Genomic DNA, 13,659 nt, shown 5'->3' on the forward strand with positions numbered 1-13,659 from the left:
TCAGAACAAAAGACGGTAACCACCGGCTATGATTTTTCTTCAATTTATGATATTCTTACCTCGATAGGAAGTTGCAATCAATCTGTTGTTCGGCACACTCCGTCCCCTTGCCACCAACTGGTGCCCTGCCTGCGCGCCACGCTTGCGGTAGCAGTAGCGTATGCACCTTGCCGTTGATATCGCAGTTAGTGCCAAATTGGCTGCGTCTCGAGCGAAGTTTTCGCTGGAGATCGCTATCGCTGATGACCAGGCAGGCGGCGGCGATATCCACGCACGCGAAGCTGCGCCCGCTTGGCCCCGTACCTGCGGGCCTTTCGCTGTGGCCGGCGGTCCCCGCGACCTCGCGCCGAAAGCCCCCGTGGCCGACCAGCCCAAGCCGACGGGCCCCAGCCCACAACAGCACCCCAACGTCCGGTGCTCCCGCCGCTGGCGCCCTGCTTCTCGGCGGCGGCGGCCGGCCTTCTCAAGACCACGCGGCCAGGCGGCACGCGCCAGTGGCCCCCATGCCCGCGACCTTGTGCCGGTGGCAGGCGGCCCTGCGCCAGCGGCCAGGCGGCTCCTATCGACTTGGCTTGCACCTCGCTGCGGCCTCACGCCGACGGCCGGAGGCCAGCCTGGCGGCGGGCCGACGGCGTCCGCCTCAAGGACCGAGTGACGGTTTTCTCCCGTGGAGAAACCGTGTTTTGGATAAGGTTATGTACTTTTGCAGAAAAGATCTTGCATTTTCTGTAAAATAAATAATTATCCTTCTAGATAATTATGTACTATACCTTTTTAATGTTTTAGCCCACAGGTTAAAACGTTAATCGCAGATCTTATTATCTGTACTTTACAATGTAGTCTTCCGGCTACCGTATATTTCACTATGCTTTATTTGCCGCATGCAAATATATATTCTGGATCCTCAGATTTTCAAAAAAAAAATTGCATAAGTGATAAGTTTTGTCTGCTTCTGAGCCATCGGTTCAACGTAAATTTTTAAATTTACAAGCAAACAAAATTGTTGTTTGGTACTGTTTAAAGAATTCGCCCTATGGCATTTCAAATAAACATGTACTATTAGCATTACATGTTCAAAGTGTTTGTTCAAATTGACAAACCCAATAAACATGTGTTATTATTACATTGTTCAAAATGTTTGTCCAAATTGGCAAACCCAATAAACATGTAATATTATTATCACGACCTTTGCATTGTAATTACTTTGTTATTTACAATTTTCATTTCATGTTAAGCCCATTCATGCTTTATTTAAGGCTCATAGTGCTTACATTTTTAATGCAAAATCGATTAAGTGTATTACCTCATTATTTGTATAACACAAATGTTCCACATTGTATGTTGGCCATACACAAGGTAGCGCCATAGTTGCTACTGTGGGATCTACATTAAATTCTTAATGACTATCCTCAATGTGCGTACCCAACATCATAAATTGGAACATACGGTCTACATCTTCTCACAAGATGACTACCATTAATCAGTATTCCTATTGGCCATACACAAGGTAGCACCATAGTTGCTGCTGCAGGATCTACACTAAGTCCACAACTTAGTGACTATCCTCAACGTGCGTACCTAATTCGTTTGCGGATTAACTAAAGTCTACATCAATCTTTTGATGATTACCTTAAAATGTGTTTATACAAATTGCATACATCACTAGGCATCTACTGTTCAACAGACTATGTCTATATTATTAAAGGTCTATATCTTTATGATGGCTACCTCTAATGTGTTAGCATAAATGAGGTTTACACTATTAGTGAGATATATCTTGTCTCCTATTTATTTTGCATTAATTAATACAGCATCACCATAGCAATTTAAATTTACCCTTAGCGTAAATTCAGATAATCTATGGTTTAAATCTTGTTAGAATAATAGCCAGCAAAGAGTTTGATCTCTTGCTCTTGATGGTCACCATTATCTAACATGGTTAATGGACGTAATGTTAAACTTGATGTTGAAAGGACCTAGGATGTCGCCTAGAGGGGGGGTGAATAGGCGTTTCTGAAAAATCAACACCTTTAAAAGCGGAAACGATTAGTAATAGGAGTTTCCAAAATGGAAACTCCAAACCAGAGTAATACAACCCCTCACAAGTTAGCCACAAAGTGTATAAAAGATACTAGATAAACTTAGGGAGCCAAACAGCGGCAACCAAAGAGTTGAATCAAAATGCACTAGTCTGTTAATGTCGGAAGTCCCGACGTTTGGGTCAGAACTTCCGACGTGTCAGAAGTCCCGACGATTGGGTCAGAACTTCCGACGTGTCAGAAGTCCCAACAGTTTGAGTCAGAACTTCCAACGCAAACTGTCAGCACTTCCGACCCCTGCGGGAAATGAACTACAAGTGCTAAAATGAACTTTGCGATGCCGATAACTTACAAACCCACTTCCTAGTGGTAAGGTAAGGTGTTGGGTCACTCTCTTGACGTCGATAAGCCACCAATCCGTAGATCGAGTCCCAAACCCTAAGAAATAGCTAGAGAGAGGGAGACAACCAAATACAAGTAATTTCGAGCAAATCACAACAACAACAAGCACGCGGGAGACAAGAATTTATCCCGAGGTTCGGTAGCCCCACAAAGGAGTTCCTACGTCCTCGTTGTTGAGGTGACCACTTAGGTCGGAGTCTCTTCCACCTCCTTGCCTCACTCAAGGATACCACAAAGGTCACTTGAGTTTCTTCACTAGAAAACAAGGGTAATACAAACTTCCCAAGGCTCTTCCACAAGATGGAAGCTCTTGGGCGACGCCTAGCCGGCTAGGGGAAAATCCCCAAGAGTAACAAATGCAAATCAAACCGGCTTGACGAAGAAATCAAGTGCTCAAGCTTGCTCCAAGTGTTTTTCTCACTCAATCCACTCTCCAATCACTCAAACCCTTTGGGAATCGAAGTTGGAAGTAAGGGAGTGAAGAGAGGGGAGCCTAGAATGCTTGGGGGCTGTTTGGCCGAGTGTTTGTCGCAATGAAAATGAGTGGACAACGGTTAGAAGTGAGGAGAGGGGTATTTATACCCCAAGTGAAAATCGAACCGTTCAGATCTACGTCGGAAGTTCCGACGCAGATCCCGGGACTTCCGACGTATGAAGAAAACACTGTTCACAACAGGTCAGAAGTCCGTGTGTGCAAGTCAGTGTCGGAACTTCTGACAAACGTCGGGACTTCCGACGGTCATCACTTCCGACGTACGTCGGGACTTCCGACGGGCACAGTTAAACAAACAGCCAACACCGCTGAGGCCGGAACTCCTGGCTTGGGTCAGGTCAGTGTCGGAACTCCCGGCGAACGTCGGGACTTCCGACGGTCGGAACTCCCGGCGAACGTCGGGACTTCCGACGTGCACAGACAGCGAGCAGTCAAAAGAACCATCGCTGCTGGGACTGCTGGCTTGGGTCGGGACTTCTGACTGTCGGGACTTCCGACACACGTCGGGACTTCCGACTGTCGGGAGTTCCGACACACGTTGGGACTTCCGACGTCCACAGTCACCGCCCAGGCTGTGACTGAGAGTCAGCACTTCGGACAAGAGTCATGACTTCCGACTGTCGGGAGTTCCGGCTTACGTCGGGACTTCCGACACCGACAGTCACAGAAAATTATTCTATGTGCTCGTGAAGTGCTAGAGTGTCTCATTATTGATTTAGTTATTATGCTTGAGCACTCTATCTTCCTCAGACCACCTAAACTTGCATCCCTCTTAATAGTACGGCATTCCTATTAACTCAAATTTAAAAGTATAAGGAAATTAAACCTTTTGAGTTGATCTCTTTGAACCGAAGCCGTGTTTTCCAATCTTCATCAAGTGAGGGTGCCAATCATGTTGATATTGATCTTTTCACTTGAGCATAGCCATCTTGAGCACGTGACTTGATTCCATTCATCAAATATGAATAACTCCAAATGCATCAAGTCACTTCCAACGCTTTGTCTAATATAGGTTTGATCCTCCACATCAATATGACTATCGCAGCTTGATTAGTACCTCAACTAAATGCAAGTACTTCCTTCTTCACCCTAGCTAGGTTCTTCGGCCGCCAAGCCGTCGCTTGCCCTTCACCCTTGCTTAGTACCTCGAAGCCTTTCCTTGCTATCTTCACCATCTCAAGCCATCAAGTCACATCTTGTGTTGAATCATCCATTCATGTATTGTCATCTTTTTCATTTCAATTTAGCAAGCTTCACTTAAGAGACCATTCCATATGCAATCCCTCATGTCTCATTAATTAATCCTAACGAGCTTGCTTTCACATAGTACATGGAATCCCACAATAGATAAGCCTTTGTATGAGTTTCATTTGTATTGTTGTCTTGTGCTTGAACTAGATTGTTTATACAACAACACATCATTTTGGCTTTTCATTAAGTATCTGTGAGATAACCTATTACCTGTTCACACTTAGTAAACGGGTTAGACCTTTAATCATGTTGTCATTCAATCATCCAAAACCCACTAAAGGGCTAGATGCACTTTCAATCTCCCCCTTTTTGGTGATTGATGACAACTTGATTAAAGCTTACAAAATGATATAAACATTTAAACTTTTGGGTTCAATGATTTATGAGAGGCTCCCCCTTAATATGTGCTTATGATTAGAATTCACAAAATGACCTCAAATGTCAATTGCACATACTAAAACATATAGGAGACTCCCCCTAAATCATTGCATCCGTGGGGTGCATGTGTGTGTGACAAAGTAAAACCGTGATGCATATGACAAGATATATCACACAAGAATAAATATAAAGACATCACATCAAATATTTTCATTCTAGCATGCATAGTCCTTATGAAAATAAATATAACACATGTAATTCACACATAGCACTCATTACAAATTTTCTCAGGTCCAGAACCCACTGATATATATAGATAAAGATCATGTCTCAAGAGATATATAGATAAAGCATAAGTAAGTCTCATCTCTCACATGATACAATCTATCTCAAATCCAAGATACATCAAAGAAGCTCAAAAACAAGAAACGACAGCCTGCAGTACATATCTTCAGGTACAAAGATAAGCAAATGAGACTATCCTGAAGCTTTAAGCATATCTCTCCCATATCTCTCCCCCTTAAGCTTTCATCTCTCTCTCCTCCTTAAGATTTAATCATATCTCTCCCCCTTTGTCATCTATCGCCAAAAAGGGTCACACAAAGCATAAAGGGTGTTTAAGGTACAAACTTTGTACTAATCTCTCCCTCTTTGTATTAACCTCTCCCCCTTTGTCATCTTAAAGAGGTTGTACTTGACACTTGTTTGCAATTTAAAATAGATCAAGTACATGGGTTTACTAGCTCATGAACAAACTCATACACTAACCACTAGATTATATAACCATTCAAGCAACAGTGGTAGTCTATGAATCTAAAAAATTTTCATTTGTAATGCATGATCCTATAAGCATGTACTATATGCACTAACCGCATACTAGTAAGGGATGAAAAATGATCATGCACAATACAATGATACCTTTGCTATATTGGAGAGGAAGATAGTCATATAGATTTCAATTCATTTCTCCAATAGCACCATGAAGTCCAATTATAAGCTTGGTGAAGACCAATAGATACCAATTCTTTAAATTCCTATTCTTCACCCTTATGAATTGAGAATCACTAATGATCAAGTGCACTCTTCTTGTTGTGGTTGGCTTGCTTCTTCTTTGATCATTGCTTGCTTGAGAGAACTAAAAGATGCACCACTTGTAATACCACTTGAAATTTCATGACTTGTTCTCTTTTGGGTGTTGCTTGCTTTCTAGACCAATCTCTTGATTTTCTTGAACCAAGTACCTCAAATGTCCCTTTAGATTACCACTTCGATTTTAGCCATCCAAGTGAAAGGACCTAGGGCGAAGTGACCTCTCTCCAAAGAACCATCCTTGATACCCACTTGAAATAACTTGAAAGAAAATCACTTGATCCACTTGAAAGATTTTGTTTGATTGATCCATATTGTTGGACTTAATTTGATGAACAACTTTGAATCCTTCTTTAAGTCCTTTTCTTTCTACTTGTTTAAGTCCTTTTGTTTCTATCAAAAGATCTCCTATTATCACTAGAACTTAAACTCCATCTTCATCTTGATCTTGGTCTTGATCTCTAGCTTGAGTACCAAATGTGTACCAGATACACTTCTTCAAACAAATTGTCTTGTACTCATCATTTGTCATGCTTCTATCTCAAACCAAAACCAAAACATAGGTACCTCAATCACTTATAGATATGATTCTAATTTGAGGACCTTTGAATCTAAGTGACTTTTGATCAATCCAATAATTGTCACTTTCCTGGCAGATTCTGTACTCTTCAAAGAATAAATCATATCTCCCAAAGTACATATCCAAAAACCACAAAATTTGATGAAGATGTGACACACTAAGTCTTCTAGTAGCTGTAAAAATTTGAGCTTCTTTTGACTTCTATATTGCTACTAGATTTCATATCTTTCCACACAGGTACATGCTGAAAACTGCTACACTATAGCTGACCAGATCTACTCCAAATCCGAAGTATCACTTATCCAAATCTCATGAAATTTGCACAGCAACTAATACCATAAGTGTAGAGCATGCAGACCAAATTTCAAGCCAATACAAATAGATTTGATTACTCAAACATGTCTATGATCACTGCTAGCTCAGATTTTCAATATTGGACAGATTTCAATAATTGAGCCATTTTTCTCCAAATTGAACCAAACTTGAAATCAACTTGTTTGAATACTCTCACAAGACATATGTCCATTCAAACCACTTACTAGAAGAAATCTTATGAACATATTCAATCAAACCAACTTCAAACTTGATTACTTAAGCATTTAATCCATTCAAACATCTCATAGCAAGCAACATATGCATATATATCCAATTCAATTAACTCATATGCACCCAAATAAACTTTGATCAACAAGAGATATACCTTGATAGCTTATGATCATCTTTGCAAGCTTCAACTCCACTTATTTGCAGGCCTTCAAATATATCAATAAATTCCCACAACTTGAATATGACACTTGTATGTTGATAGCATATGGACTTCACTTAATTTTGACTTGGCATTGGGATAGAATTGCACTAGGTTTCAATACTTGACTCAACATAAGATGAACAATAATAATTTCATTGAATCAAGTCTCCAATGCCATGGTACCTACAAACGATCATCCACTTTTCGATGGTACCCCAAACTAGTTTGGGTCCTCTCATGTTAGATGCAACATACTTAGGCATAGCCTTAGTATGAATAGCGGAATTTTTGCAATACTAACCAATAAGGTACAATAACAAACCTTCCTAGGCATAATATTTGCATCAATTGAAATAGGCTTAGGATTCTCACTTAGGGGACATAAATTAGCCAAGAATTGATTTTCTCTTTTTTGAATATTTGTCAAATTTATGTTTTTCAAAACTTGAGAGAGATTTTAGTGGGACATAGGGATATTTGTAGACTTGAGAGAACCATGTCACATGTGATTAGGCAAATAATCAACCAAGGGTAGCAACAATCACAATATGACATGACTAGGTCACAAAGACCCAAAAACCACATGATTTTCAAAAACCACACCACCTACACATGCTAGTTAGGGATTTTGTAAAACATCTATCCTATATCACACAAATGCACACACTAGCATATAAAGGGCCTTAGATGCACTTACAATGCACGTATGTAACTACATACCTTTGCCTTGAGCCCACAATATCACCATTGAGATAATACATGGCATGACAACATCATGTTGACCTCACTTGTCAAATAATCATACCATATATGAAATCAATTTTCATCTAAAGGACTACAAATAATGCTAGATAAATTTATTAGTCCACAATGGTGCAAAATAGAAACTGAGCTCCCCCTAAATAAGTACCACAAGTAATTTGAATGACTTTCAACAAGCACTTTATTCTTTTAAGAATTTGGGAGTCAATTTTCTATTTTGACCAACACAAAGTAATTTGCCATATTTAAATTTCGTTGAGACATACTCACAACCCACTTAGGTTTGATAGATCACAAGCTTCTGAGCAAATTAAGGATATATGAAATCATATGGATCAAACCTCAATTGCATCCCAATTAGTGCTCTGGTTCCTGCCATACCGGACACGTCCGGTAGACATACCGGACACGTCCGGTAGGTGCAGGACAGAAACAATTGAAGCGCTGCTTGTGATTCTTCGTTTTAGCTCTAGTACTTCTTGTATGCCTGCATCTGAACAAATGCATTGCTCTACTAGAGAGCCATTAAAAGCATCACATGGCAAACATGATAATTATTAAATGAAACTAATTAGCCACTTCCAATTATTTCACAAATATGCTTATTTGTGAGCCATTGAGCACTAAACACAAAGTGGCTATCCTATAAGGTTTTTTTTTTTTTTTTTTTTTTTTAGGTACTTGTTATTAATGGTAGAGATGAAGTAAATGATATGGTCATTGATTTATCTTCGGGTCAACCATATATGAGATTATGATAAGAATTGATTGATAGATTGAGTGAATATTGTCAAATTGTTTGCTCAACCACCCCGAAGCTTTCATCTCACCACCAAGTACCTACATTATCAACCTAAGCACATTTTGGTACCCAACTCTTGTTGGGTCCTTTTGGGTTAGTCAACAAGTGCTTAGGCACCCAAATGGCCTTAGTACTAGTTTGTGGTGAACACATCACCTTGCTAGTGCTAACTCCATTTGAGGTCTTCCTAAGCATATTATTATAAACAAATGTGTTCGGCTTAGGGATGTTACCTTTTGGGCAATCATAGCTTAGATGCCCCTTTCTTCCACAAGCATAGCATATGCGACCTTTGTTTGCTCTATGCTTGTTTTGCTTGTATGGACATCCATCAACCTTGTGGCCCATCTCATTGCATCCATAGCATCTTCTTGTTGCAACTTGGGCTTCCTTTCTTGACTCTTGATATATAGGGCATTTCTTGGTAGGATGCCCCAATTTCTTGCTCATGAGACAAGCGCTTTGTCCATCACTCTTCACTTGCTTGGCCTCCTTGATTGAAACCTTTTGAGTGGCGGCTTCAACCTTGTCGGCCCAATTCTTATGTGGACACGTAGCCCACTCATGTCCATACAATCCACAACCATAGCACATCCTTTTTTCATATTTCTTGCTCTTGGTTGTGTTGGCCTTGCTTGAAATGTGATTCTTTTGTTGGGTTTTGGAGGAAGCAAGGTTTGAACCCTTCTCAAGCTTCTTCACCATGTTATCACGGTTATCTTGAGAAGGTTGTGCTTTCTCCTTACCCTTCAATCGAATCACATCTTTCTTTAATCTTTTCACCTCTTCTTTGAGCTCTATGTTTTCTATAAATTTTTGCTCAATCGAAGATTGGCTTGCTTGAGAAGCACACTCATTAGCACAAGAAATATTCAATTGAGATTGTGTACAAGTGAGTGTGTGAGTAGGAGGTTGAGATAATTTTACCGTTGTAATCACAACCTCATGAGCCACCTCAAGCATGATGCTTGATTCTACTAATTCTTCATGAGAGCACTTGAGATGAACATAGTTTGCTTGTAGCACATTATATTTGCTTGAGAGTTTATCTAATTTTGCCTTGAGCTCAAAGTTTTCCTTCTCTAGTTGTGAAACACTAGAAGAGGAGTTAGTAACTAAAGCATGCTCAATTGATAATTTTTCATACCTCTCATTTATGCCCTTTAGCTCTTGCAATTTGGAGATGAGAAACTTTTCTTGATTTTGAAGAGATTGCTCTTGTTTCTCATTCTCTTCCTCTAGCTCATCATTCTTCTCAACTAGCTTCATGAGAATGAGCTTGTCTTTGTTGCTTAGATGATCAAGAGTGTAGCTATCTTCAATTTCAATATCACTCTCTTCTTGATCATCTACTCGTGCTATCTCCTTGGCTTGATCTTTCTTGCTAGCCTTCTTCTTGCTTTTCTTGGCCATGAGACACAAGTGATGAGTATCATGAGATACTGAGGTTGACTCATCACTTGGCCGCCACCGGGCTTGAGCCTCATCATCATAGACTGCCTGCTGTCCGGCTGCCTCAGCCATACCGAACGTGTCTGGTAGGGATACCGGGCACGTCCGGCATGCGCTTGTAGACAGCGCAGTCACCTCGGCTTGCACCTCTTGCTCCGGCTCGGCGCTCTTGAGATCTTGTGAGGCTTCTTCGCTGCATGAAGACATAATGGACATATTTTCCATTGAATCGACCTCAAGTGCATCATCACATTTGGATTTTCCATATAACTCAATGAGTTTGTTCCAAATGAGATGAGCACTCTCCGGAGGTGGTTGTCCATTGAATATTGCCTCATCTTGAACCTCTGCACTCAATGTACTCAAAATGATATTAATAGCTTGAGCATTGAGTTGCACGCATATCTCTTCCTCTTTTGATAAATTCTTATAGTTGCTCCAATCAACTATAGGAAGAGGTATGCTTGCAAACACAATATGCTCAACAAGAGGACTAATATCTCTAAAAGCATTGAGTACATGAATTGACCAAGGTAGAAAGTTTGAACCATCATTTTGGAGAAGCATTGGCTCCAACTCGATAGGCGTCGACATCCTTTTCTCACGGCGGTGAAGCTTTGGGTGAGAACCTCGCTCTGATACCAATTGAAAGGACCTAGGATGTCGCCTAGAGGGGGGGTGAATAGGCGTTTCTGAAAAATCAACACCTTTAAAAGCGGAAACGATTAGTAATAGGAGTTTCCAAAATGGAAACTCCAAACCAGAGTAATACAACCCCTCACAAGTTAGCCACAAAGTGTATAAAAGATACTAGATAAACTTAGGGAGCCAAACAGCGGCAACCAAAGAGTTGAATCAAAATGCACTAGTCTGTTAATGTCGGAAGTCCCGACGTTTGGGTCAGAACTTCCGACGTGTCAGAAGTCCCGACGATTGGGTCAGAACTTCCGACGTGTCAGAAGTCCCAACAGTTTGAGTCAGAACTTCCAACGCAAACTGTCAGCACTTCCGACCCCTGCGGGAAATGAACTACAAGTGCTAAAATGAACTTTGCGATGCCGATAACTTACAAACCCACTTCCTAGTGGTAAGGTAAGGTGTTGGGTCACTCTCTTGACGTCGATAAGCCACCAATCCGTAGATCGAGTCCCAAACCCTAAGAAATAGCTAGAGAGAGGGAGACAACCAAATACAAGTAATTTCGAGCAAATCACAACAACAACAAGCACGCGGGAGACAAGAATTTATCCCGAGGTTCGGTAGCCCCACAAAGGAGTTCCTACGTCCTCGTTGTTGAGGTGACCACTTAGGTCGGAGTCTCTTCCACCTCCTTGCCTCACTCAAGGATACCACAAAGGTCACTTGAGTTTCTTCACTAGAAAACAAGGGTAATACAAACTTCCCAAGGCTCTTCCACAAGATGGAAGCTCTTGGGCGACGCCTAGCCGGCTAGGGGAAAATCCCCAAGAGTAACAAATGCAAATCAAACCGGCTTGACGAAGAAATCAAGTGCTCAAGCTTGCTCCAAGTGTTTTTCTCACTCAATCCACTCTCCAATCACTCAAACCCTTTGGGAATCGAAGTTGGAAGTAAGGGAGTGAAGAGAGGGGAGCCTAGAATGCTTGGGGGCTGTTTGGCCGAGTGTTTGTCGCAATGAAAATGAGTGGACAACGGTTAGAAGTGAGGAGAGGGGTATTTATACCCCAAGTGAAAATCGAACCGTTCAGATCTACGTCGGAAGTTCCGACGCAGATCCCGGGACTTCCGACGTATGAAGAAAACACTGTTCACAACAGGTCAGAAGTCCGTGTGTGCAAGTCAGTGTCGGAACTTCTGACAAACGTCGGGACTTCCGACGGTCATCACTTCCGACGTACGTCGGGACTTCCGACGGGCACAGTTAAACAAACAGCCAACACCGCTGAGGCCGGAACTCCTGGCTTGGGTCAGGTCAGTGTCGGAACTCCCGGCGAACGTCGGGACTTCCGACGGTCGGAACTCCCGGCGAACGTCGGGACTTCCGACGTGCACAGACAGCGAGCAGTCAAAAGAACCATCGCTGCTGGGACTGCTGGCTTGGGTCGGGACTTCTGACTGTCGGGACTTCCGACACACGTCGGGACTTCCGACTGTCGGGAGTTCCGACACACGTTGGGACTTCCGACGTCCACAGTCACCGCCCAGGCTGTGACTGAGAGTCAGCACTTCGGACAAGAGTCATGACTTCCGACTGTCGGGAGTTCCGGCTTACGTCGGGACTTCCGACACCGACAGTCACAGAAAATTATTCTATGTGCTCGTGAAGTGCTAGAGTGTCTCATTATTGATTTAGTTATTATGCTTGAGCACTCTATCTTCCTCAGACCACCTAAACTTGCATCCCTCTTAATAGTACGGCATTCCTATTAACTCAAATTTAAAAGTATAAGGAAATTAAACCTTTTGAGTTGATCTCTTTGAACCGAAGCCGTGTTTTCCAATCTTCATCAAGTGAGGGTGCCAATCATGTTGATATTGATCTTTTCACTTGAGCATAGCCATCTTGAGCACGTGACTTGATTCCATTCATCAAATATGAATAACTCCAAATGCATCAAGTCACTTCCAACGCTTTGTCTAATATAGGTTTGATCCTCCACATCAATATGACTATCGCAGCTTGATTAGTACCTCAACTAAATGCAAGTACTTCCTTCTTCACCCTAGCTAGGTTCTTCGGCCGCCAAGCCGTCGCTTGCCCTTCACCCTTGCTTAGTACCTCGAAGCCTTTCCTTGCTATCTTCACCATCTCAAGCCATCAAGTCACATCTTGTGTTGAATCATCCATTCATGTATTGTCATCTTTTTCATTTCAATTTAGCAAGCTTCACTTAAGAGACCATTCCATATGCAATCCCTCATGTCTCATTAATTAATCCTAACGAGCTTGCTTTCACATAGTACATGGAATCCCACAATAGATAAGCCTTTGTATGAGTTTCATTTGTATTGTTGTCTTGTGCTTGAACTAGATTGTTTATACAACAACACATCATTTTGGCTTTTCATTAAGTATCTGTGAGATAACCTATTACCTGTTCACACTTAGTAAACGGGTTAGACCTTTAATCATGTTGTCATTCAATCATCCAAAACCCACTAAAGGGCTAGATGCACTTTCAGATGTTCTATGGATTCATGGCAATATTTGATGCTCCTCATAAGAGAGCATCACCACTTATGATCAATTTAAATACGGAGTTTTATTTAAATAAAGCACCATAAACATCCAGGTCACACGTATGTGTATCTCAATGGGTGCAAATGGAAGCACTATATGGCTAGCTTTCAATGAGTGATACGAACAACACAAGGCAGTCATTCTACCCAATGCCAACCATGATTGGCCACAACTTTATCTCTAGGATCTTAAGTCCACTTGAGAATATAATTATGTTGTTCCAAAATATCCCCCAACATTATGTTTTCGCGAAAGCACACTACTTACCAAATGTATTCTAGATTAATTCCTATATTACTTCAGGTCTAAGTGTATGATAAACTCTTATTGAGGAATCATCATTAGCATTATAGTGATGCTCTATCATCTAAAGTACATTGAATTTTCAGAATCATACAAGTTCGATGCCATGTAATAATGCCATCCAAAGAACTTTAATGGTA

The sequence above is a fragment of the Miscanthus floridulus genome, chromosome 14 (assembly GCF_019320115.1).
Source record: "Miscanthus floridulus cultivar M001 chromosome 14, ASM1932011v1, whole genome shotgun sequence".
NCBI classification, from domain to species: Eukaryota; Viridiplantae; Streptophyta; class Magnoliopsida; order Poales; family Poaceae; genus Miscanthus; species Miscanthus floridulus.